This window comes from Heterocephalus glaber, unplaced genomic scaffold (assembly GCF_053883595.1).
Source record: "Heterocephalus glaber isolate CG9 unplaced genomic scaffold, H.glaber_assembly_v1.0 deba00001472, whole genome shotgun sequence".
Lineage (NCBI taxonomy): Eukaryota > Metazoa > Chordata > Mammalia > Rodentia > Bathyergidae > Heterocephalus > Heterocephalus glaber.
In genome coordinates this window covers 48,908,914-48,932,752 of record NW_028258315.1, presented here as the reverse complement: position 1 = coordinate 48,932,752, position 23,839 = coordinate 48,908,914, and the positions used below count along the sequence as shown (strand labels likewise).

At 42.2% G+C, this 23,839-nt stretch overlaps 1 pseudogene; it reads right to left on the bottom strand.

Annotated features, from left to right (window-relative positions):
- Window positions 1-765: 765 nt before the first annotated feature.
- On the bottom strand, window positions 766-22,284 carry LOC110351078 (uncharacterized; annotated as a pseudogene).
- Between the last annotated feature and the right edge of the window lie 1,555 nt (window positions 22,285-23,839).

Sequence of the window (23,839 nt, the reverse complement as noted above, 5' to 3'; positions counted from 1 at the left end):
CTGGAAGTCCCATTTGACCCAGCTATTTCCCTGCTGGGTATCTTCCCCAAAGAATTAAAAGAATCATACCACAGTGATATATGTGCACCCATGTTCATAGCAGCACAGTTTGTAATAGCTAAAACTTGGAAGCAACCCAATTGCCCATGAACTGGAGACTGGATAAGGAAAATATGGTTTTTCAATAAAATGGAGTACTACTCAGCCACAAAAATGATAAATTAGAGACATTTATAGCTAAGTGGACACATAGAGGTGATACTCTTAAGTGAAATAAATAGGATACACATGTGTAAGTACCAAATAGTTTCTCTGGTGTGAGAAACTGAAAGTGTGAATAAAGACTAAAACGTATAATAGGTAATGTGAAATAGGAAGAAAAGGGGCAAAAGGGAAGGGGAGGTGGGAGGGATAGGGGAAAGGAAAGAAGGGAATGGAATTAATATGAAAACATGGAAACAAAATCTTTGTAAATAGGGATGGATGGAGGGGTTGAAGGGAGGGAAGGGGAAGGGGGAAAAAATGAAAACCAAGAGAGATTATGTAAAGGTGCAAATTTCCAATGATGAATGTCAGTATATTGTATACCTAAAATGTACCAATAAAATTATTTTTAAAAAAACTCAAGAGTTTGAAAAGATGTCGGTGGGAAAGCTCCAAGGCCCCCATAGATACACAAATTGTACAGTGAATGTACAACGGGAGTCTCAAAGCCCCCATCAGACAGGCAGGAGTGGGGGAGCAGGGAGTGACTCTGGGGCCAAGCTATATCCTGCTGAGGTGAGTGTGTTTGATGGGAGGAGCAGCAGGTGAGCAGACATGGGCCCTGTCTGGATAGCAGGTCCTCACCGACCCTCTGCACATGGGAATGAGGATGGGGTCTACTTGAGGGGCCAGGGCGATGTACAGCAGTGTGGCTGAGGTCTCCATGATACACAGCAGCAGCAAGTTGATGTAGCTCTCTAGCTCCTGCACATGCTCATCCTGTGGGCTCAGTTTCCACATGCACCATAGGAACATGCCTTTAGCCTCTTGAGGCCAAGCTGGAGCGCCAGGGAGACTGGCTGAATGCTGCCAGATGTGACTATTTTGAGCTTCTCTAGCCCACTTCTTAGGGCCATGCTCACACTGGAGCAGGGCTGCCTCCTGTCAGGGCTGCCCAGGCCCAGTGCTAAGGGGCTTCACAGGGTGGGGACTGGCACTGGGCTGTGGCTTCTCAGCTGGTCGTGTCTGCAAGGGCAGAAGCACAAGTGGAGAGTCTAGGGTGGTTGCAGCTTGGTTTTCCCTGAGTGGGGCAGGGGAACCTTCAGTGTGGGGAGGCTCAAAGGAATTGGGGGTGAGGTGACTCCCTTGGGGGTAGAAAGAGGTCAGGAGCCAGAATCCAGGCAGGGGGGAGCACAGAGGCTGGGTCCTCCATGGTGGTAGCTGGCCCAGGGGCAGGAGAGGGAGTGGTGAAAAGGCAGGCTCTGGGGGTGTGGGTGGCTCTTCTGGACCAGAGTGGATGGAAGACTCCCTGGACCCTGGCAGAGATGTAGTTGGGAGGCTGGGGGATCTCAGCTCCCGTGAGACAAGAAGGGGCTCAAGACATCCTCCTCCGAGGCCCACAGATCTGCCTGCTGGTGGGCATCTAACAGAGGCCCAGGGGCATCTTCTACTGGATCCTGGCTCTGGGGCTCAGGGCCTTCTCTCTCTGGAGGCCCCCAGACCTGCTGACTGGAAAGAGCTGAGCTACCTAAATACCATGATAGGTGTCAGGCTCCTCAAGGCAGCTGGCAGGCACAAATGGGCAGGCTCTGGACTCAAGGGACTGGCATTCTCTACTGGTTCTTTCATGCCTGGCTCACCCAGCAAGGCTCCAGAAGACTGGCTGTCTGACTCCTCTGCTCAGGTTTCTTGCCCTCCTTGGCTTCCTGAGGACCAACAGACCAAGTACTTGGGGTAATATCTTCTCTGTCGGATCCCTGGTTACTCAGCCCCCCTGCAGCCTTCTCTTCCTCCTCCACCTGGGAATTTCAGGGAAGGAAGAGGCAAGGTGGCTTGGGAGGTGGTGTGCTGTGGTCCCTTATCCAACCCCCTTTCAGGTTTAGGGTCTGCCTCCAGCTCCAGCAGGGTACAGCCCTCGCTGCTTGTGGAGTTCACAGTTTTGGGTGATTCTGGCTGCAGCTGGGAAGGAGACAGCTCATCAGACTCTACCTGCAGGACTGGTGAAGCCATCTCAGCTGCAGGAGAAATGGTGACCATATCCCAGGGCTGGGAGTCATCAGCTGTACTGAGCTGTGGAAAAGCTAGCTTTCCTTTTAGTGGTCCTCCGTGTCTTGGCCCTCAGGGGTGTCATCCAAACCAGGCAGCTCCTCCACGCACTGATCACTTCTCAGGAGCTTCAGAGACTTCCCAGTATCAGCTGGACTTTGCCCAGCTCCGCCTTCCAGGGCCAGCAGCTCGGTCTGTTGCCAGGCCGAGGCTTGGAGGTGCAGCTCCAGGGTTCCTGCTGACCCAAGGGGCCCAGGTCAGATGCATTTGTGCTCTGTTGGTTCAGTCCCAACTGGCCACACTCTCCTCCCACCGTTTCCTCTCTGAAGGTCTCCTTGGGGCTCAGTTGCCTTCACAGCCACAGACCCTGGGCCAGAGTCCTGCAGTCCAGCCACCAGACTGCAGGCTGCAAAGATGTTGAAGGTTCCATTTTCCCAGTCAGACAGGGCTCTCCCAGGGGAGGCAGGGAGGTGGGGGTGGCCCTCCAGGCACTGGGGAGAGAGGGAGAGTTTAGCACTGTGTCAGCTGTAAGCTCCTCCAAGAAGGGTTTGCTCTGTGATGAGGCAAGGGCCAGGATGGTGACACTCAAGAATCCAGGCAGGTTGGCTTCAGGGGCGGCAGCAGCATGGGAGGCAGTGGGAAAAAAAATGTTAGCACTTAGCATAAGAGCAGCAGTAAGAGCAGAAGTTGGATAGCAGGAGCCCAGGGGAGCAGGGAAGGTAGTAGGAAGGAGCAGCTGGGTAAGACTCTCCTGAGGAGACCCCACAGGCTGGGATTCTGAGTTGATTCCTTGAATTCTCTCAAGCCAACCACTGGATGAGTGGTGTGGGGAGAAGGACCACCCTGCTCCCCCATAGAGCTGTGGTGCCCCAACTCGCTCTGAGTCAGGCCCTAGTGATGCTGGTGAAAAAGGCCTATCTGGGGCTTGCCCTCCTCCTGCCCAGCTCCTTCCTTCTCCACCACAGCCTCAGAGGAGGCCACTAAAGGTGGCAACCTGAACTGGCTTCCCCTCAGGGGCTGAGGCCTACTCCTCCACAACTACCACTTTGGCCTGAACACTCAGCTCCCCCTGCCCAGGTGACACCTCTGACTGCTACAGGTGCCACAGCTGCCTCTACCCCAGGAGTCATTTGAAAGCTGAGGCCCCTCCTCAGAGGGCCTAGAAGAGATGATGTGAAGGGAGCTGGAGGGGGAAGTGGGCCAAGATGGAGCTGCAGTGCAGCACAGGGGATTGGGGTTCTTTGTTGTAAATGTGGCTCTCACTGACACAGAGGAAAGAATGGGGCCAGCATCAAGGTGGCCTGGAGGTCAAGAAGGGCCTAGGATGGGCCAAAAACAGCTGGCTGTCCTTGTCTCTCTAGGTCCTCTTATGGGTGAGCAATTTGGGGGACTAGGTAGAGTCCCTGCCCCTTCACTGGACAGCCCACTACTGTGGCTCAGTGAGTGGTTAAGGACCTCAATGCAGTGGCCCTGGTAGGCCAGGCTCCCACTGGCCAAGGACAAGGGGCTGTCCCTGGGTCAGGGACGACTTGCATAGTTTGTTGTTAAGCAGAAACCTTTGGCTTTGCCCACCTTGCCCAGGCTGCTTAGCTCAGGGTCCTCCAGGGCACTGCTTGAGAGGATAGCAGAGGCAATTTCCAGGTCACACTCCTTGCCTTGCCGTTCATCTTGTTTGTCCTTGAGCTTGCTGGAGAGGGCTGAGACTTGTCCTTTATGGACACGTCAAACGTGCTAGGCTCAAGTTGTTTTGAGAGAACAGATAGAACAGTGACTTGGATCTCCTGCATTCCTTTTCCTGCTTGCCTGTCCTGGAATGCAGCTTGTACCACTGCATATGTTGGGTTTGGCCTTTGCTGAAGACCTTGTGCAGTTCTGTGGCGGCCTGGCCAAGAAACTTGCCAACACCAATGAGTGAGGGTGCATGGTGGTGACCACCAGCTGGCAAGAGGTGGCCGAGCCTTAATCATCTTGTTAACTAACTTCATGTTCCTCATATAGCAAAGAAGCAAGATTTAAAGTCTAATTCAGACTCCCAATTTGATGCTTTACCTATTGTATTAGACTTTTATGAAATAATGCACAAAAATTTTAATCCAGACCCGCCCTATTAATATTCTGAGCCAGATAGTTCATCACTGTGGAGGGCTGTTCTGTGCATTGCAGGATGTCTAGCAGCATCCCCAGTTTCTACCTACTAGATGCCAGGAGCCCCCTCCCCCAGTTAGGACAACACAAAATGTTTCCAAGTGGTGCCAAAGTCCCCTGGGGCGGTGGGGGAGGGTGAAATTATACCCGATGTAGAAGGAAAATGAGCCGTTTTGAGTTTTCATTAAGACAGACCTAAAGGAATTTCAAAACAAAGCCTACTCCAAGGACTCCATGAGTATGTCAATGTGAAAACAACAGGAGAGATGTAGGTCTGATGATAAGTGGTCTGCTGGAGACAGATCAGTGAGGTAATTTAGACTTCAAAGCTCCAACCTGCCACTTTCCCCTTCACTCACCACCTTGCTTCTGGAATAAGAGAACCAAACATTAAGGTTATTTCCTGTTTATTCAGGGAAAGAATACTCTTCATTACAACACAGGTAGCATGTTCTTCAGAAACATAAATCAAGTGACATCAAAAACCCACAGAAGCAGCCAGCCAGTTAGCAAATTTTTAGAAATGTCAGCTCTATGAGGGTCATTTTTCTGGACCCTTAAGGATACCTGAGGCTGCTGTAACAAATTATCACAAGCTGGGGGGCTGAAACAACACAAATATATTCATTCACACTTTTGGAGACCAGAAGTTGGCCTAACTCACTGGTATATTTGCGTGTTGCCTGGGCCTGCCCACTAGATCATGCACTCTCTGTAGGCGGGGACTTGGTCTTGGTTGCTGCTTTGCCTCTAGACGTGTGTTAGGATTTTCTGCTGGTTCTTTGTGCTGAGGTGGTCCTGCTAATTAAGCCAATATCTCCTTGTTGCCTTGGTTAACTGAAAGTCCCTGTGGATGGAGCTTGACTCAGAGCAATGCTATGTATTAGGCAGGGTTTAGTCAGGACACTAGAAGACATAGTAGGTATTTTAACAGAGGAGATTTAGTATAGGGTATTAATACATTAGTGCAGGGCTTAAAAAAGAAAAAGAAAAGTATACAGTTAGGTAATCCAATGTATGCTCATAGAGCTGGAAGGCAGCAGGAAGTGAGGAGAGTTGGAGGCACTGGAGGTGGGACTTCCTGTGTCTGCTTCCTGTTTCTGTCTAAATTGCCCCAGCAGAAGGTGGGTTAGCCTTGGATTCCCTTTCAGAGAAGTTAACAGTCACAGGGTTGTTTCCTCTTCCTGTGTGCTTCTAAATGCTGATAATGTCAAAGGCTTATACTGACTGCCTCATCTCAAATCACCCACATGATGCTGCTCTTCATCATTCTACTACCTGATTATAGGTTGGGCTGAACAGTGACCCCCAAAAATAGGTCCCTTCATAAGCCCTGGCACCTGAGTGTGGTTTTACTTTGGACAAAGGGTTTTGAAATTAAAGTGTCAGCAGAGCCTCACACACTCTGAACCCTCTAGGGGAGAATCTCTCCTTGCAGCTTCTAGCCAATGGTGTTGCTAAGTTGCTAAGTTGCCCAGTCTGAGGTCTGCCAGCCTCAGCCTCCTAGAGTGCTTGTATCTCTTATAAGTATTTGTATCATTGGATGATTAACTGAATAATCCTCAGGGCTGCCTCTGGTTCTAGACGACTCTTCATCCACAGCCCAGCATAGCCCCCAAAGTGTGGGGGTAAATGTCCTATGGTATGAAGCTGGTTGACTAATGTCCCATGTCCCACAACTGGACAGTCTGGCAAGTGTTTTACACACTTCTGTCTCCTCCCACAGGTGTAATCCACAAGCCCTTGATTTGACAGAGAAGCATTTTATTCTGCTGGTAATGTTGCTGCTAAGAATCTGACCTCCTGAAAGGTCACATCTTGGTTCCCTTCAGACAAATCAGGCTGCCTTATAATGGGAACAACACCATAAGACCAATCATGAGTTACACTGTGGCCAGATGAGGATGCTGCTGCCACTCACTAAGAGAGTCTCCATAAGCCCATTCACAGTACATCCCAATTAATTCACAGTGGCTCTTATTTTTAGTAATAGTTTTGGCCCTGTTCTGATGCCTTAATGGAAATTAACATTTACAAGTACCACACACACTCTGCCTGTAACTTTGTCCATTTTGTTTATCCCCATGATAGCCCTGTGAATTATGTGACATTTGAATCTTCATTTAAGAGCAGACTCATAGACAAGCTTAACTGATTGGAGTGATGGGAAGAAATTATGGGCTCCTGGAAAATCCAATGAACAAAACTTTTAAGAATGAAACTGTATAATCATATGGCATACACTCATACACATACATCTCAAATACTTTCAGGGGTGTTCATGGAACACCCTAAGTCTAACATAAAGTTACATGTGAACTTGAAGTTAAGAAATTCTGAGTAGGAAACTCAGGCTCTAAGAGTCACCAGCAGCAGTAACCTAACTAATAAAGAGCTTGGTATGATGAAATGCACATTGTTTAACCCAAGATTGCTTTAAACTTCCTATACTGTGGGTGTCCAGGCTGTTGGTTTGCCTAGGCAGCACTGAGTCAAGAGGAATTGTGTTGGACACAATAGTATAGTTAGTATAGTTAATGTTTATAAGGAACAAAACCATGATTAAATTATTGGATGAAATAATACCACTAGCCCACAAGGTGAATCACAATTATCAGGAATTACTGCATTTTATTCACCAAGTTACATAATTGCATGAAAAGCCCAGTGCACACAGATTTGGATTCAACTGGCTTTGTACAGCAGATACCGGAGACAGGGTTGCACTGTGCCCTCCCCTTCACAGCGTTCCCTTGTCCCTATGCATTTGGCTCAGCACCCAGCAATGGAGTTATAAAAAATATTGCTACAACTCACATAGGAATGGTACAAATGTATAATTTTGTACGGGCGCACTACCAGTTGTCCAGGATTGCATGCGGCCCATAGGCCCATGGGTTGGACATGCCTGCTCTGTAGCTTCTCAAGGGGTGACAATGATTGTAAATCTAAGAACATTAAGACTGAACTAGAAAGCCTGCTCATGTGAAGACTGCGGAACACTCACTTTAAGGAAGATCATTGCTGTTGCAAACTTCTTTAACCTGGGGGAAAGTGGTCTGCTTTCCATCTCAGAAAGTGGGAGATGTCCTGTCCAGAAAATTCCCGTCAAGCCATGTGTGTGGGGTGCATCCCACAGAAGGGCATTGTGCACAGGCCTTGGGCACAGCCCCGGCTTCCCCTTCCCACCCGCACACCCAGCCCAGGAGCAGCCCACGCCCTTGCCACTGACCTCTTCAGTCCGCCCCAGCGGCAACAGCTCCCCCAGCTGCTGCTGAGTCTGAAGCTGAAACAGGACGGGTCCCACTAACGACTGTAGTTATCAGCGGGCTCCAGATCAGTGCCGAACAAATGCAAGACTCGTATTTTAGACTTGTCAGTTTTTATTATCTCCACATGAAATGAAGAGAGAGTGCTGTGATAGGCACTTCACCAAGAAAATTGAACTAATTTAACCCTAATCTAGTAAACTGTGGAGAGGACAGGGCTCTGGGATTTTTAATTTGCTGCTATAACCCCATGCAGATGGCTAAATGATGGAAGTAATAATTTTCATAATGGGGAATTAAAAAAACATTCTGGAATTGGTATTTCTTCCACACTATGGGGAAAGTGTCCAGTTGTTTTGATAGCTTGAAATTTTATTTGTACCTCATTAATATTCAAACACAAGTCTAATTTGAATCCCAAGTTTTATATGAATTTAAATAACAGAAATTTGGAGCAATGAATTATATTTTTGATGAGAAATGAGTCCAAAGTTGCATTTTGGAAATTTACCAGCAGATGGCAGTATGAGGCAAAGAGTTTTTGAAATGTTCCGCCTCCTTTCCCCTCCCCCCTCACTATAACAGTTGTTTTTAAAGGCAATTTTTTTTTAAAGGCATTCCTTACTTCTTACCATTGCTTATTACAAAGTAACCAGGTTTTTTTAATCCTTTGGAAAAGTAAAAATGATTATTTTAACTGTTTATCCCAAACAAGAGACTTAATTAGTTTCAATAAATTGGATTAGTTAATTATAGGTTATTACAAATAGAGAATTATACAATTATAGACTAATTATGGTAACTTGAATGAATTTGAACCAGTGAGGATCATTTTTAAAAACTGATTTAACAGAGCGAGCCGTTTCCTCCTTTGTTTTTTGCCTCGTGAATGTCCAATAACAATACCGTTAGATTTTGCTATTATTTCAATTCATACTATTACTGCATCCCAGGCAATAAATTACACTCTGTTTGCCAGATCACTCTCTTTCTTGTAAAAACAAAATGTTAATAGGCAGAAATAGAAAAATCGAGTAGTTAAGAAGAATTTAGAATCTTTTTATTCTGGCTAGAATCCCAGTTTTAGTGCCCCTGACTATAAAATTAATACTACTTTTTTTATGTGTGCTGATATGTCTGTGTCACTTAAACTGAACCTCAGAAACTGCATTTGCATGCATTATGTCTGTCATATACAGGTATATTACAAAAGGACACCGTTCATTAAGCAATTTGCTGAAGATTGCCTAGCAAAGAAGGTACAGCCTGACATAGGTCAGAACTTCTCTCATGTATAAAAGAAACATATATTCATTAAAAGCTACCCTGAGAGCCACATGAGCAGCTGGGGACAATAGGAAGAGATGCTATCCTTGCCTTTTACTTTAAAATCCAGTCAAAGAAATGAGAGGATTCAGAAAGAGGGCACAACTTAAATAAAAACAAGTTTAGATCAGTTGATACAAATTATATAAAGAAATAACTAGATGCAATCATTCATCAAATTTCAGTTCTGCTAAAGAAAACAATATAGCACTCATAATTTTAGTTTTTTACATTAAAATTAATTCTTTTAACAGGATTAATATAATAATAATAGATAAAATTTTCAAACGAAAAATTTTAAAATGTGGGATATATTTATATTCCTTGCGAAAGATTAGTATGCAGAAGGCAATCCAACAGAAAAAAAAAAGTCAAAAGCCACAAATAAGAATTTCACAGAAGACATAAGAAAGGCCAATAAACTCATGCAGAATGTTCAATATAGCTAGGAAAGTGTAACTTAAACCATGCATAACAGTTTGCTCTAATTTAAGAAGTTAGACATAAGTGTAGGTGTGACTGTAGAGCTATAGGAACTCTCATACTCAGTTGAAATGAGGAATTACATTGATTTTTGATGTTAAACCAATAGCAGTTCTCGGAAAACTCCACTTGGTTGTCATGTGTTACTCTTTTGATATATTGTTGGATTTGATTTGCTTGTATTTTGGTAAGGGATTTTTGGATTATCTTGTATATTTTGGTGGAGAATTTGTTGGCAAAGGATTAGTTTTTATTGCTTGTGAGAAATTACCAAATGAACTATTTTGTGTAAAGTTTTAAACTGTAGTTTTTGTTGTTGTTTATTGTTTTGGTGTTACTGGGGATTGAACAGGCTACATCCCCATCACTCATAATTTCAGAAAACGTACTGCAGCAGATACATCCTAAAGTGACCAGTAGTGATCTACACCATAGGTGATTCCCTCTCCTTGAGCCAGTCTAGGACCTGTGACTTGATTCTAACCAATCTAACCATAGGTAACAGGTAGTCACTCCTGTAACAATGCTGCGTTGTGTAAGAGTGCAAACAGCCATGACTTCTACATCTGCGAGGAAATGAGTAGAGTGGTCCCTACTTATTGGCACAGCATAGGTTCCAAGACTTCCAGCACATGCCTTAAACCATGAATAATACCCAAGTCTATATACTATGTTTTTTCCTGTACATATATACTTTTCATGAAGTTTAATTTGCAAATTAGACACAGTAAGAGATCAACAATAATTAAAAAGAACAATTATAGCAATATACTGTAATTAAATTGCCATCATCACTATTCTTGTGCTTTGAGGCCATTATAATGTAAAATAAGGGTTACTTGAACACAAGCATGAGATACTGTGACAGTCACTGTGATAACTGAGATGAATACTCAGTGATTAATGGTCAAGTAGCACATCCAGCATGGATACCCTGGACAAAGCCACGATTTAAATTTTGGGCCGTGCACAATAAGATGGTGTGAGATTTCATCATGCCACTTGGAAAAACACACAAACAAAACTGGTTCATTATTTCTAGAATTTTCCGTTTAATATTTTCAGACCACAGCTGACCACAGCTGAAAGCATATAAAGAGAAACCATGTATAATGGGAACCACTATACTGTCAAGAACATACAAAGCCTGGAAGCCAAGTCTTTCCTAATTGAGCCTCTGATAAGACCCCAGACCTTGGATTGCACAAAAGCAAGGAGCCCAGTTAAGTCATGATCAGAGTTTGACAAACAGAAGTGATGGGATGATGAAATGTGTCATTTGAAGCTGTTCAGTTGGCAATGTATTACAGATCATTGAAAACTAGTACATGCACAAATTCTCAGAAAATGCCCCAGGGTTCAAATATTTTTACCTCACATTTTCTACAACTCTTGCTGCTTGACTATGACCCCATGATGTTACATTCTTCAGGCAAGAAAGCCTAGATGCCACTAAACATACAGAAAATCCACTTAATCCAGGGCAAAAACCAATGGGAAAGATTTTCCCAAAACAATTATGGAAAGGCAGGAAACAAAAGATTTTCTGCTTAAGCCTGAGATCATCAGGACTTCAAATTAACACCAGCTTTCCATTTCCAAAGGACTGTGGTATTGAAATTACTGTTGAAAGTATAAAACAGTGCTTCACAAAGTGAACCGGGCATAGTACTACTTCCTGAAGTGTTAGTAAAAAAGGATAGGAAACATTTCATGTTATATCCTTTGTTGAGGATTGTCAGTGCATGTTAATATATTAAAGACCTACACAAAATAAACCTCATTACATTTGTTTCATCAAGAGTTTCCCAAATTTAACCTAAAATCACCTCCCTTTTTCCACATATCGCCCGCTGATCTTCACCAGGTCCTTGGAACATACCCTGGGGTATTCCAGTAATGCCCATGGAGCAGACGCTTAGGTGACAGGAGTGGGAGGAGAAGTTCCACAATCTTTAGTGAGAAACAAACACCTCTATGACCTAGATAACATGCATCATTTACTGTGTCCTGGAATTATGCTTTGCTACTTCTCCAAAAGGCCAAATAATCAGTATCAGACTACTCAGTGTTATAATAATACTTGATTCCAAGTAAGGTAGACTCTACAAAGAACTAATTCTGTTATTATTTTTCAGTCACAAAGTTTACAATATGCCAGATGTAATTCTAAGTACTTTATAGACATTAAAATTCCTATGTTCATATATTATTTATCTTATCTTACAGATTTTTTCAAAAAACTAAAAAACTAGAGAAAGATGTATGTAATTTCCTCATGGTTATAGAGCTGGAAAGAGGGATAACTGGGATTTGAACCTGGGAAGTGCAGGTAGAAAATCTAGCCCTATAACTCATAGGAGGCTCCCTCTGTAGGGCTCTGTCTACCATGAATGTTAAGATGATGTTGTATCTGTAGAGAGTGCCAACTGCTGGGGAATGTGAAAGAATAAAGTGAAAAAAGTCAAAGTATATGTAATATATCATATGTACATGCATCTATACATGTACATATGTATCTAGTTATCCTCAGAAAGCCAAGCCATTCACTTTTTGTGTCTTTTATTTACATTTCTAAATTTATCTTCAATGAACAGATACTATTATAAAAATATTTTAATTTTGTATTAGATACACATTTTTAAACAGCATATATATGTATTTTACACTAACCACATAGATCACCCATCATTCAGCACTGACAAATGTCATCATTCGTCATATTTGTTTAAATTCTTTGAGAAGAAATAACGTACCTACTACTATTCCATTATACAAACATTTATAATCATTACAGAAAATAAAAGGAAAATATAGGAAATTAATAACTGAAATTAAAAGAAAATATCTATTTTAATCAAATTTCTCACAAGCAAACATTGTTTCCATTTTAATATGTAAATTTCATCCCTTATGTATATATCCATATAGTAGATAATAAAAGCAAAACTTCAGTACTTTTTGTAATTCTGTTTTAAGGATATTTTATTTTGAACATCTTTCTGTTTTGATACTAAGAAAAAAAAATCTTTAAAATAAAAAAAAATCATGTGCTTTTAACCTCTAGATCTGTACAATCCAATGGGACAGCCACTTTCCCCTAAGCAGTTGAAATGTGGCTCATCTGAATTGATATGTGCTGTTATGCCACTTGTCTGGCCAGCCACACACACATCCTACACCTTGGGACCAAGGTAAGATAGGCAGATCCAAAATCAGGAAATGGGGTTATTGTGATATGCTGTTGTCAAACTCTCTGGTTTGGAGATTTGGTATAAAAAAAGGATATATAAAACTCATGAATGATTTTCATATTGATTACATGATGAGATGACTATATTTTATATATTGGGTTATATAGCATATTATTAAAATTATGAAAATTAATTGCACCCTGTTTCTTGTTACTTTGTTTACTATGGCCACTAGAACATGTAAAATGACACCTATGGCTCACATCCTCACTCAGTTGGGCAGCCTGCTGGTTTCTGTGTGGATGCACATCTCATATACATTCCTGGCACCTTCAGTCCTAGCTCCTCCTTTTATGCTCTTCAGCAGTAAAAGGTGAAGTGGGAAGAATGACCCCATTTCCTGATTTTGCATTTGCCTGTTACCTGGACCCTGAGGTGCTGGATGCATGTGTGGCTGGCCAGATAACTCTGGCCTTGAAACCTCCTACTGGGTCTCGCAAACTTCCAGAAAGCTTTCTGGTGCTGAGTCCTAACCCCAGGTGAGTTAACCCCTCCATCTCTGTGTCTCTGCTAGACCAGATGCTACTGGAGTGACTTGTGGGTAGCACATGGGATTCTACTGCCTAGTCAAGCAACTCTCTCAGCCCAGGAACAGAAGAAGCAAAGGCTTTGTCAAAGTGTGAGGAGGTCTGGAGCTTATTCCCCCACCCTAGGGCATTATCAGGATTTATACTTCCTGTGATTCACACTATTTCCTATCCACACCCAACCAACTTCCTACAGTGCCCAGGGCAGATGCCTGGCAGTGAACCACCTTCCTGTAATGTGTCCTCATTTCCCAGGAGCCAGAGGCAAAGCCCCATGTTTGCTGTGAAGCAGGCTCCCCCAGTGTGCTCGTCCTGATTAACATCCCTGAAACCACCAGGCCACTCCCTGTCTCTGCAGACAGAACACAAGCAAGCACTTCACAAGTACAGAGCCTCAAAATTCACACCAGGGGCTCCCAGGCTGGGATGGGTGGCAGCATTTCTGTAGCTTCCCTATGAACTGGAAAAAAACCCAAACACAACATGATGCATTTTCAAAATTTAAGCAGTTGAAAATATTTCCCTGTATTTCTTTTTTCAAAAAAAAACAAAACTAAGATGTCCTTACTTCATGAAAATACGACCATAATGAATAGCATGCATATGTGTGTTTAATGTTCTTCTTTGAAAAACTCATGTTGAGGTAGGATAGAAAAAAATAAAGATAAGTAGAAAGCAGAGAAGGAAATCATCATTTTTAAATTATACTTTTAAGGAAACTGCAGCTTCAAGACACAATCAAAATTACTCAAGATTACAGTGCCTTTTTAACTCCTAAGTCTGTTTTTCCTTCCAGGTTTCTTCTTCCTAAAGTCCTAAGAATCTTAAAGATAAAATAAGTTGATAAATTAGGCCTGTATTTTTCTTCCCAAAGTATTAATTCACAGATTCCACAGACTCTAACCCTCAAGGAAGCCCCACTATCAATTGGGAACCATATCTCTAAACTTCAAACACATGCAAATGATTTGCATCCTAACCTAGCCCACCCATGGGTAACCTGACAGATGCTGAGAATACATATTCCAGATCAGTGGTGGCAAACTATGCTACACATGCTGCAGCAGGCTTTTTGTTATCATTGAAAGCTCTAAAAGGTTTGTTATCACTGTCTTACATCATTGTCTTGAGGACACCCCCAAGACCACATAAACACCCTCAATCCTAGACCATAATGCAGTACCCTCGAGCGCCTGCACTCCTTTCTGAGTGTGTATTTTTTTGATTCTGCTTAATACTGCCTATGCCTCTCACGGATGTTTCCTGAAATGCTTTTCTGTGACAAGAGTTGATGAACTTCCTCTGTAGAGGGAGGGGATGAGGTAATGTCCCCATCTCTTCTGTGAGAGGACCTCCCTGGACCCTATCTGGTTACAATGTCAGACCCCAAATACAGTGAGTGTACAACTGATCCAGAAGGGTATTGCTGGTCCAGGCTGACACCAAGACATAGCTCCCATAACCTAATGCCATGAAGTTGCTTTCATTTTCTCTAAAAAAGACAAGCCCTTGGAATTCCTTCACAACATCAAATCTTTACAGAGTGCCTTTCCTGTCCCCTGTCTTATTCTCAGGCAGTGCTGGGTCCATAAAGGTTCTCAGAAAATACTCACAGACTTGTACAATAGTAACAACTGCTGATGCTTTAAAGCCTATTCAATATATTGATTCTCCCCTAATTCTACAAAAAATGTAACCTCCCAGAAAAGGGAGATTCAGTGCAATGAAGTAATCAACAATGACTTTTACATGCAACTTTTGAATATCATGAAATGTTCCATGACAGAAATTGTATGTAAATAACAACATACACATATAAACTAAATAGATTGCAAAACTGCTTGAGGAGTTTCAGTCCGTATTTTGAACTCTCTACTGACTCTGAAGAACTGACCAAGTATTTATTTGGGTCCAAAATGTAACATCCTATTGTATGCATGGAACAGAGTGGGGAAGGGGCTCACCTTGATACAGAGATGATACTTGTAAATGATATAATTCCCAACCTGTTAGATTTCTGATACTCTCAGTTTGTGTTCCCCAAAATTGAAGAATGAATTCTAAGAACAAAGGAGGTTAAGGGTAGGAAATATTTATTGAGAGAACAGCTCAGGAGAGGCAGGAAGGGGTCCCGAATGGGTAGTTGAGGACCTCACTTTTCAGGAGAGGTTTTTTTTTTTTTTTTGGTACCAGGGATTGAACTTGGGACCTTGTGCTTTCAGAGCAGGCGGCAGAACCACTGAGCTAAATCCCCACCCTCAGAAGAAGTTTTACTGAGCAAAAATCACATGGGTACAACATAGGTTAAAGCTATGAACAACCATTAAGGTTACAAATATAGTTGCTTAGGTAATCGCAATCCAATGCGGGAACAAGTCACGTAACAAGCGTGCATGGAGAAAACAAAGACTTTTTCTAGGAAATGATGGGTCCAGAGGTCTTGGTCACCCACTGAGGTGACTTATGTCTATCTAGACTTCACTAGGTCAGGTGTTACTGCTTATCTTGTCCTTAGGGGAAGTATGCAGGCCTGGTCATTTTGTCTTTGTCTTCAGGCCTGGTCTGTAACAGATGTCCAGCCATGGTTGCAATGTATTTTCCTTTGTCGAGGATCCAGCCTTATCTGACTGCCTATAATATTTCTACCTAACTTAGCTGTCTAGAATAATTTCATGTAGGAGAAAGCACAAAGGAAAGACAGACATTAACCAGCACATGCCACTAAAACATGATAGGTTTGATGCAGGGGGTGGGAGGTGGTCAAGGAATTTGAATTCAGAAAACAACAAAACAAAGTTGGGGGGGTCAGACTGAGGTGGAGAACTAGGTCTGTAAAAAAGAGATTAACACGATTTGTATTTGTATATAATTTTTTCGATTGGGGACTTAGTAGGAGGGGTCATTTTAAGATTTTGGTTTTTAAATCTGCATGCATGAAAAAGCCTGCCTAGATGTGGGCTAATTAATACATTTGCACAATGTTCAGGAGGACAGGAGCCCCCAGAAAATGGCAGTGTGGGGAGCGATACCCTGCAGTAAATGGCAGTGGAAATGAAAATGGAAAGGAGACACATGAACTGGGTAGCAGGCTGAGCAACCAAGAAAGCTTTTTCCCAAGAAAGTAGCACTGAGAACACCTTTGTTAGGCAAGACACATTAACCACACAACACTACCAGCAGAGATGGCTGATGGTTTCCCAGAACTCCCTTCCTGTGAGGAGGGGGCTCTGCTTTCTATTACCTCCTTTCAGACCAGGCTGCTGTTTTATGATCTAGTCCACATATGAGACTTTTGTAGATGTCATTTCAAAAAGATTTTTTTTCTCTTCCTGAAATTTTTTAAAGCTGAAAATGTATGAATACAGCATAACTCACTTTGCAAGTAAAGAAACCAAGGACCCAAAGGAGAACATGGGTGAGTTACCCTGCCTCAGACTGAGCTGGAATTTACCATCGGAAGGATTTATTCCTGGGGAAAGTTCTTTCACTCCCTAACAGACCTTATGCTCTGGGCAAGGTACACTCAGGTTAAAGGGCCTGAAGGAGCTGGGTCTGAGTCGCTCTTTCACCTGATCTTACACCTCTTTCTTTTTTCTTTTTAAATATTTAGAATGAAATATTTTGAATAAGTACAAAAATCAGGAGAATAGTTTAATGTATATGCATGTACTCTTCCAATTGTTTCCACGTGTTATTTTATTTATTTTAGGATTCTAAAGTAAATCCCATAGTAAATCCCACATCATTTCATAGATATTACAATATCTACTTCTAAACAAAAAGGACCTTCAAAATGCAATCTCAGTGTTATTACCTTAATAACAAAATTAATAATAGTTCTTTACTATCATCAAATGTCTAATTAATTAAATTTTTCCAGAGGTCCTATTTGATTTTATAAACATTTTATAAAATGTGAATCAGTAACTAAACAGGAACTACATATTAACATTGGTTAATAAGCTTAAGTTTTTAAAAAAACTTTCAGTTCTCTCCATCATATGTCATGTTCTTCATGATGTATTTAGTAAAAAATCAGGTTACTTTTGATTCTGATGGTGATAAAAATAATTTTTTCATGAGTATAATTTTTTATGAGTATAAAACATTTTCATAGGTTTTAATAATTACATTGATGCTTTGTGGATCCTATGCTGTGCCTCAGTGTCCATATGAATGGCAAATTAATTTACCCTTTTTTGACTGTTAAGTATGGCAGGTACTTCTTTGGCCTCATGGAAGGCACTGCAAAGGATATGTTGTTATCTCAACATCATAGCTGAGGAAACTAAGGAATAGAATGGCCAAATTATTCATCCAATGTGTAAGGGGAGGCGGGTTCTCTGATCTGACAGGCTGTGTACCCAGCACTTGAGCCATAATACCTCTCAAATATCTCCAGGGATATATCACTGAAGACTCAAGTCATATCTCTAGGGGTATAGAGACTTTGGAGCATTTTGTTGATAGGTTTTACTTACCCTGGCTTTTATGGAAAGATCTGGTTTTTCCTCAATTTCAGCCTGGAGCAGAATTTATAACCCAAGAGTCATCCAATGGCCACTGCCCACAGTGCTCAGGCACACTTCCCAAGCTGGTCCAGTCATTCCTGAGGTTTATGAGGATGTTGTGTGTGTGTGTGGGGGGGTGTTTGTTTCCCTCTGGATTTGGAACTGCCGCCCCCATTTTGCTATCACTCACAGGCTGAGAAGGAAAGTAGCATACAGGAGACAGCTAAGTCAAATTGGAGAGGAGCTAGGGCCTAGTCACTTTGAGCCCTAAACAAGCCATGCCTGAAATTAGATTAACGTTGGTCTTTTGGGTTGTGTGATTCAATAACCTCCTTTTGGGCTGAAAACAATTTAGTTGAGTTTTTCCTTCACCCAAAATAAAATGTACCGTAACTGACAAAGAACATCAAAAATTGAAACAGCAAAACAACTTCATCCACTTCGTCCACGTGGCCTGTCTTCTAATTGGTGGGTAGTAGAATCACAGACAAAATTTTAACATTGTGTGACATTGTCACACACAAAGACTAAGCAATGTGCAGGCGAATAGCTCATGACCCCCAAAATACTGTAAGGGGACATCTGCCAAACCACACACACAAAATTGCCTACGTCTTGTTGCTACTTTGAGATATGACTTTAATATTTTATCCTGTGGATTGAATATTCTCTTTACTGTGTGGCTAATCGTTTTCCACTTCACGAAGTCAATACAATTGCAATTTTCCCTTTGCAATAGATCTTAGGTAATGCAATCTGTCCTAAAGGAACCACTGTTGTTTGGCTAAGTGTGCTTTGCATGTACTGTACCCAAGGTTTATTTTGATTACTGTTGAGTTTTTAACAACACTTGCAGGGCTATATTGTGGCTTTCATGGGCTCTAGGCTATTCCACGTTTATGAGCCCTTCCTTCATAACAAAAATAATAAAGATTATATTTGATCGCTAGTTGGGTATTAAGACAAATGTAATCCAAGATGAATTATATTTTGTACTCTGATTTTATGAGAAATTACAACATCTTACAGGCTCCTAAATATATCCTGGGCTGTAGACATTGTGCCCACTCTGCCTGATGACAAGCTTGTCCTGCACACTTACTTATTGGGCGCTAATCACAGCAATTCAGAATTAGCATGGTTCCGAGGCCAGGAACCTAAAAATGGTCACTGATCCCTCTACATCTTGTACACTGCCATGATTCAGCAAGACATGTCCTTTCTTATAAGGAGCAGGGACTTTGAAACCAGATTGAACTGAGTCCCCGGCTCTCACAGTCTCTAGCTGTGTAAAGTAAAGTTTTCGTGGCCCGAGACTGAAGTGTCCCACAGAGATCACAAGAGTGCAGACCTCACAAAGTCGAGAGCTTAGAAAATGGGATGCACATAGCACAGGGTCTGACCCCTAAAACGTGCTTCATCATAATCCGAACAGTATAGTGCCTGTGACTGCTCCACATGGACTCCTGGGATGGGGCTGAGAGTATGGGCTTCAGGATCAGGCTGCTCGGGTTTGAATACAGTCACTGCTCCTGGTCAGCAGAATGACCATGGGCAAGTGGCTTAATCTCTCTCAGCCTCTGTTCCTCAGCTTAAAAGAGAGAACAATAACATCTCTCCAGATGGCTCCTCTAAGAATAAGAAATAAGGTATTACAGTGCTTGGTATGTAAATGGTGGAATATAACATTGTTATTGATTTGATTATTTTTAATATTATCTAAAAACCACTCTTTCCCCATATTTTAGTTTAAACTTTCTAAATATTACTTTAAAAAGTTAATTATAAATTTAGGGAAATTTGCCAAAACAATACAAAAATGTCCTGAGTCTGCTTCTCTTGGACTCCCTCCTCATTACTGTTTTACACTGACTCCATCTTCTGTGCTCCATGGTGTATTTCCATGATCATTAGTCTTGAGAGCAAATCAGACAGGATGTCCCATTGTCCTCAAACACCCCAGTGTGCATTTGAGGAAAACAGTGATATCCTACAAAGTCAGCATCCCACTCTCCCAAATGGCTCAGTGGATCCAATACACAGATCCCTTTCAAATTTTTCCAGCTTTGCAGTATGCTTCTTTTCCTTTCTGATCCAGGGATTTGCCTTGAATTTAGTCATCATTTTTTGGACTCCTCCAATGTGAAATGGTCTCTCAGTCATTCCTCATATTTCACAACCCTTGCTCTTTTAGGGAGTGCAGTCTTTTCATTCTGTTCGGACCACACATTCTGGACTGGAATACTGCATGCAAGACGCTGTGCTCCTTTGTGTGCATCACAAAGGGAGATGCATGTTGTCAACTAGTCCCCTCACTAATGATGTCAATCAACTGTGGTCCCTTGGGTCAAGTTGCTGTCTATGGTTTTTCACATTAATTGATAATTCTACTGTAATTGATAGTATTTTATAGATGAGGTTTCTGAAAATTGAGGGTCCTGTCCTATCTGACCCATGAAAGAACACTTGCCAGTACTCCTTGCGTGTGTCCTGAATTGTTGATCTCAAGGCCACTCCCTTTTCATGAGGTTTTTCCTTCATGGACCCAGGGACCCAGGACCTTGAGGTACAGTTGTACAGATTGGGCATTGCACATCTTCAGAGATGGTCATACAGTAAATAATCTAAACTGTACATTGTCCCCTGGTCCCCAGGAGATGCACAGAGCTCAACCTACACAGTTGCACAAAATGGCTCTGACACTATTATTCTTGCTGCTCAATAGTTTCATACTTGTTGAGCACGTCTTGCCTGTATGTTTGTGTGTGTGTGTGTGTGTGTGTGTGTACATGTGCATGTATGTGCTGTCTTCAATTTGCCTTTCCATGAAGCCTTCCTGTATCCCTCTGGGCCATGGTGGTAACTTATGCCCACATTTCATATCTGGAAAGCACCAGGGTCCACACTGGCACCGATCACCTTGAATTGGTGTTTGACTTTGAATCTGTAGAGTGGTGATCCCAGCTTGGGACAGTGCTGTGATTCAGGTGTGCCTAGTCCAAGTCTGCAGATTAGTAAGAGGCCTGACAGTAACCCATCTGGATAAGCAATTGAGAAACCTCCTGCCAGAAACCCTGGCTCTTGTGGCAGAAAATGCAGTAATGTAGTTCTGATTTTGCTTTAACAAACACTCTGTGACCAATAAAGAATCACTTTCAAGATGATGTTGATGAGGAGGAAGAAGATAAGAAAGATAATTCTGATGTTTGCATTTAAAAAACAGAGTTTCATTTTTGGTTATTCCTAACACATTCACTATACACTGCAAGTCCCTGAAGGCAGGGGCAATGTCTACTTTCCATTTTAGTTGTTTCACTTAGCAACTAACTTATAGAAGGTGTTCAGTGAATTTTGTTGAATAGATGATTTGAATAAATGAATTCTTTGGTAATAGAAAGAGACATTATTTCACATATCCATGACTCTGACTGTGGAGTTAGACAAACATGTTTTTACATCTTGACTCAACTGGGTCCTGTGTGAATGTGGTTAACTTGCTTGATTTCTCTCTGTCTCAGACTCCCTATCTGTACAGCGGAAATGATACTACCCTAGAGGGAGGACGTGAATGACATAATGTGTGTAAAGACCTTAACACTGTACCTGAAACACAGGTGGTGCTCAGTAAAAGTTAGTTACTGTCGCGAAAGGAAGGCACTGGTTAGAAAGCCATCCTTTGACAGGAACTAATGAGGAAAGATGGCTAATGGAACTCAGCTCGCTTAAACTCATGCCGTTTCCCTAATTTGCCCAAATACTCTCCCAAGTTGGGCTGCACAAATGTTTAGAAAGCCTGCCATCTTCTCATACCACCAAGACAGCAAAAGTAAATGTGGGAGCCAATACCTTCCTGAAGCACCCATAACCCCACTGGATAATTTTGTCTCAATTTACCATTACAATAAAACATGCAAATAGCCAGTTTTGGATTCTTGTTAATTCTGGTAAGGATGAGTATTTTCAATCTGCTGCCATTTGCATCCATTTAGATAATGACGATCATGCCAACAGATCCTTTCCACCCCTCTCTGCCTCCCATTCAAGAATCAGGCCTGGAGGTGCTTTTAGAGATCACATTGATAGATTAATTCTATCATTATGAGGTGAAGGAATCCCTGGGGCAGCCAGAAGCACATGTTAACTTTGGCCAGTGACACTACACAAACACCAGCTTAGGAAAGCAAATGGTAAATAACTCACCCAGTAGAAAACGCAAAGGGAATTGATGAAGCCAGAAAGAAAGGAAGGAGAAGCCACAGCGAGTGGCACTGTAATTTAGCTGCTAGTTTCAAATAACAAGAAATTCACAAACCAACGTTACCTCCCGTGGGCTCCGAACATCGTAGAGACACAGGAATGACTCAAGAGGAAGAGGGGGGAATCTACTCCACTTGTCAGTACCCACTCCTTCCTTGTCATTGGCTAATCCTTCCTTGAACTTGGGAGAGAATGAACTAAGCTCTGGGCTGCATCCCATGCTGCTGTGGTTCAAGTCCATCTCAGCTTCAAGGGCACTCATGTCTACTCTAATTCCTTTCCACAGCTCCCATTCCCCTTTGCTTTGTTTTTTGTTGTTGTCACACAGCAGAGAACAAATAGGCCTTAGCTTTTTGAGAAGATTGAATTGTATCAGAAATTTGTAGCCCTATTATTTCCTCATGAATTCCCTTGGGAACACAGGGGATGCTATGAACCAGCCACCCACACAAATGTATGTGCAAATGGACACACTCAGACTCAATCACAACCTCATGTTCATTTTCCTGGAAATGCATGGCAGCCTTGCTCACCTCTGGATCCCTCATCAGCAAAACCTAAATGAGGTGATTTTTAAGACTGTATCTCTGTCTGCTAATAATTCACTCACTCATTCAACATTTTCAGAACCAAGTATTCCCAGTACCATGTTAGGTACTGAGAAAACAAAGGTAAATAAAACCTAATTTACCAGCTAGATATTTAAAGATGTCATTTCATATATGGTTGATACAGAGGTAAAAATGTACTAAATATATGGAAGAGAAAGTATGTCTAAATCTGACTCAGGACATTAGGGAAGGGAACACAGAGAAAGGGACAGTTGACCATGGCATTTGATATACATGAACTCATCAGGCCGGAGCGGGTACTGAAGCCCAGCATTCCTGGCAGGGAGAACAGTGGGGGCTTAGAGCTATGAAACATGGTGGGCATGAGCAACACAGCCCTCCCTCGGTATTCAAAAAGGATCGGTTTCAGGATGCCCTCATATGGATATTAGTTAATATCTGCAGATGCTCCAATCCCTTATATAAAATGTCATAGCACCTGCAGTAACCTATGCACATCATCTCTATATTGCTTCCAGTACCTACCACAATGTAACTATTATTTAAATAGCTGTATTATTTAGGAAATAATGACAAGAACAAATCTGTATATGGTAGTACACATGCAACATATTTCTGATCTGAGGTTGGTTGAACCTGTGATGCAAAGTCCAAGGACCTCGAGGGCAGGTGTGCTGTGAGTCTATTGCGAACAGAACAGAGGGATGTAAGGGACAGAAACACTGGGAGAGAAGAACACACAGAGTTTGTAAGTCATGTGCACATGAAGTTTGGACTTCATCCTGTGGGTAACAGGGAGCTGCTCAAGACTTGTGCATAGATGAGCAACCAAATCAGACTTATGTTTACAGAGATGATGTTGATTCCATGTAGGAAAAACGACCCCAAGCTCCCCTATGTCATGGAGACTATCATCACACCCCACTTTCCACACACACACTTACACACACACACACACACACACAGAGTTCAGTTTTCAGGCCACTCAAAAGCCTGAATGGAAAAGGAAGTGTATAGTTATAGTAATGCAATGACTGGCTCCCAGCGGGGATGGACATGCAATATTAACAGATGATGATGTGAGCTTCACATATTTGAACAAAAAAAACCACCCAAAAACAAAACAGCTGCTACCTTGATCGAGTTATGAATAATATTTAGTGTTAGCTGGTGGTGCTTTGTGGATCCTGGAGCCACAGATGAAAAGTAGGGAAAGTAATTTCTTATAATCACAGTGGATGGCAA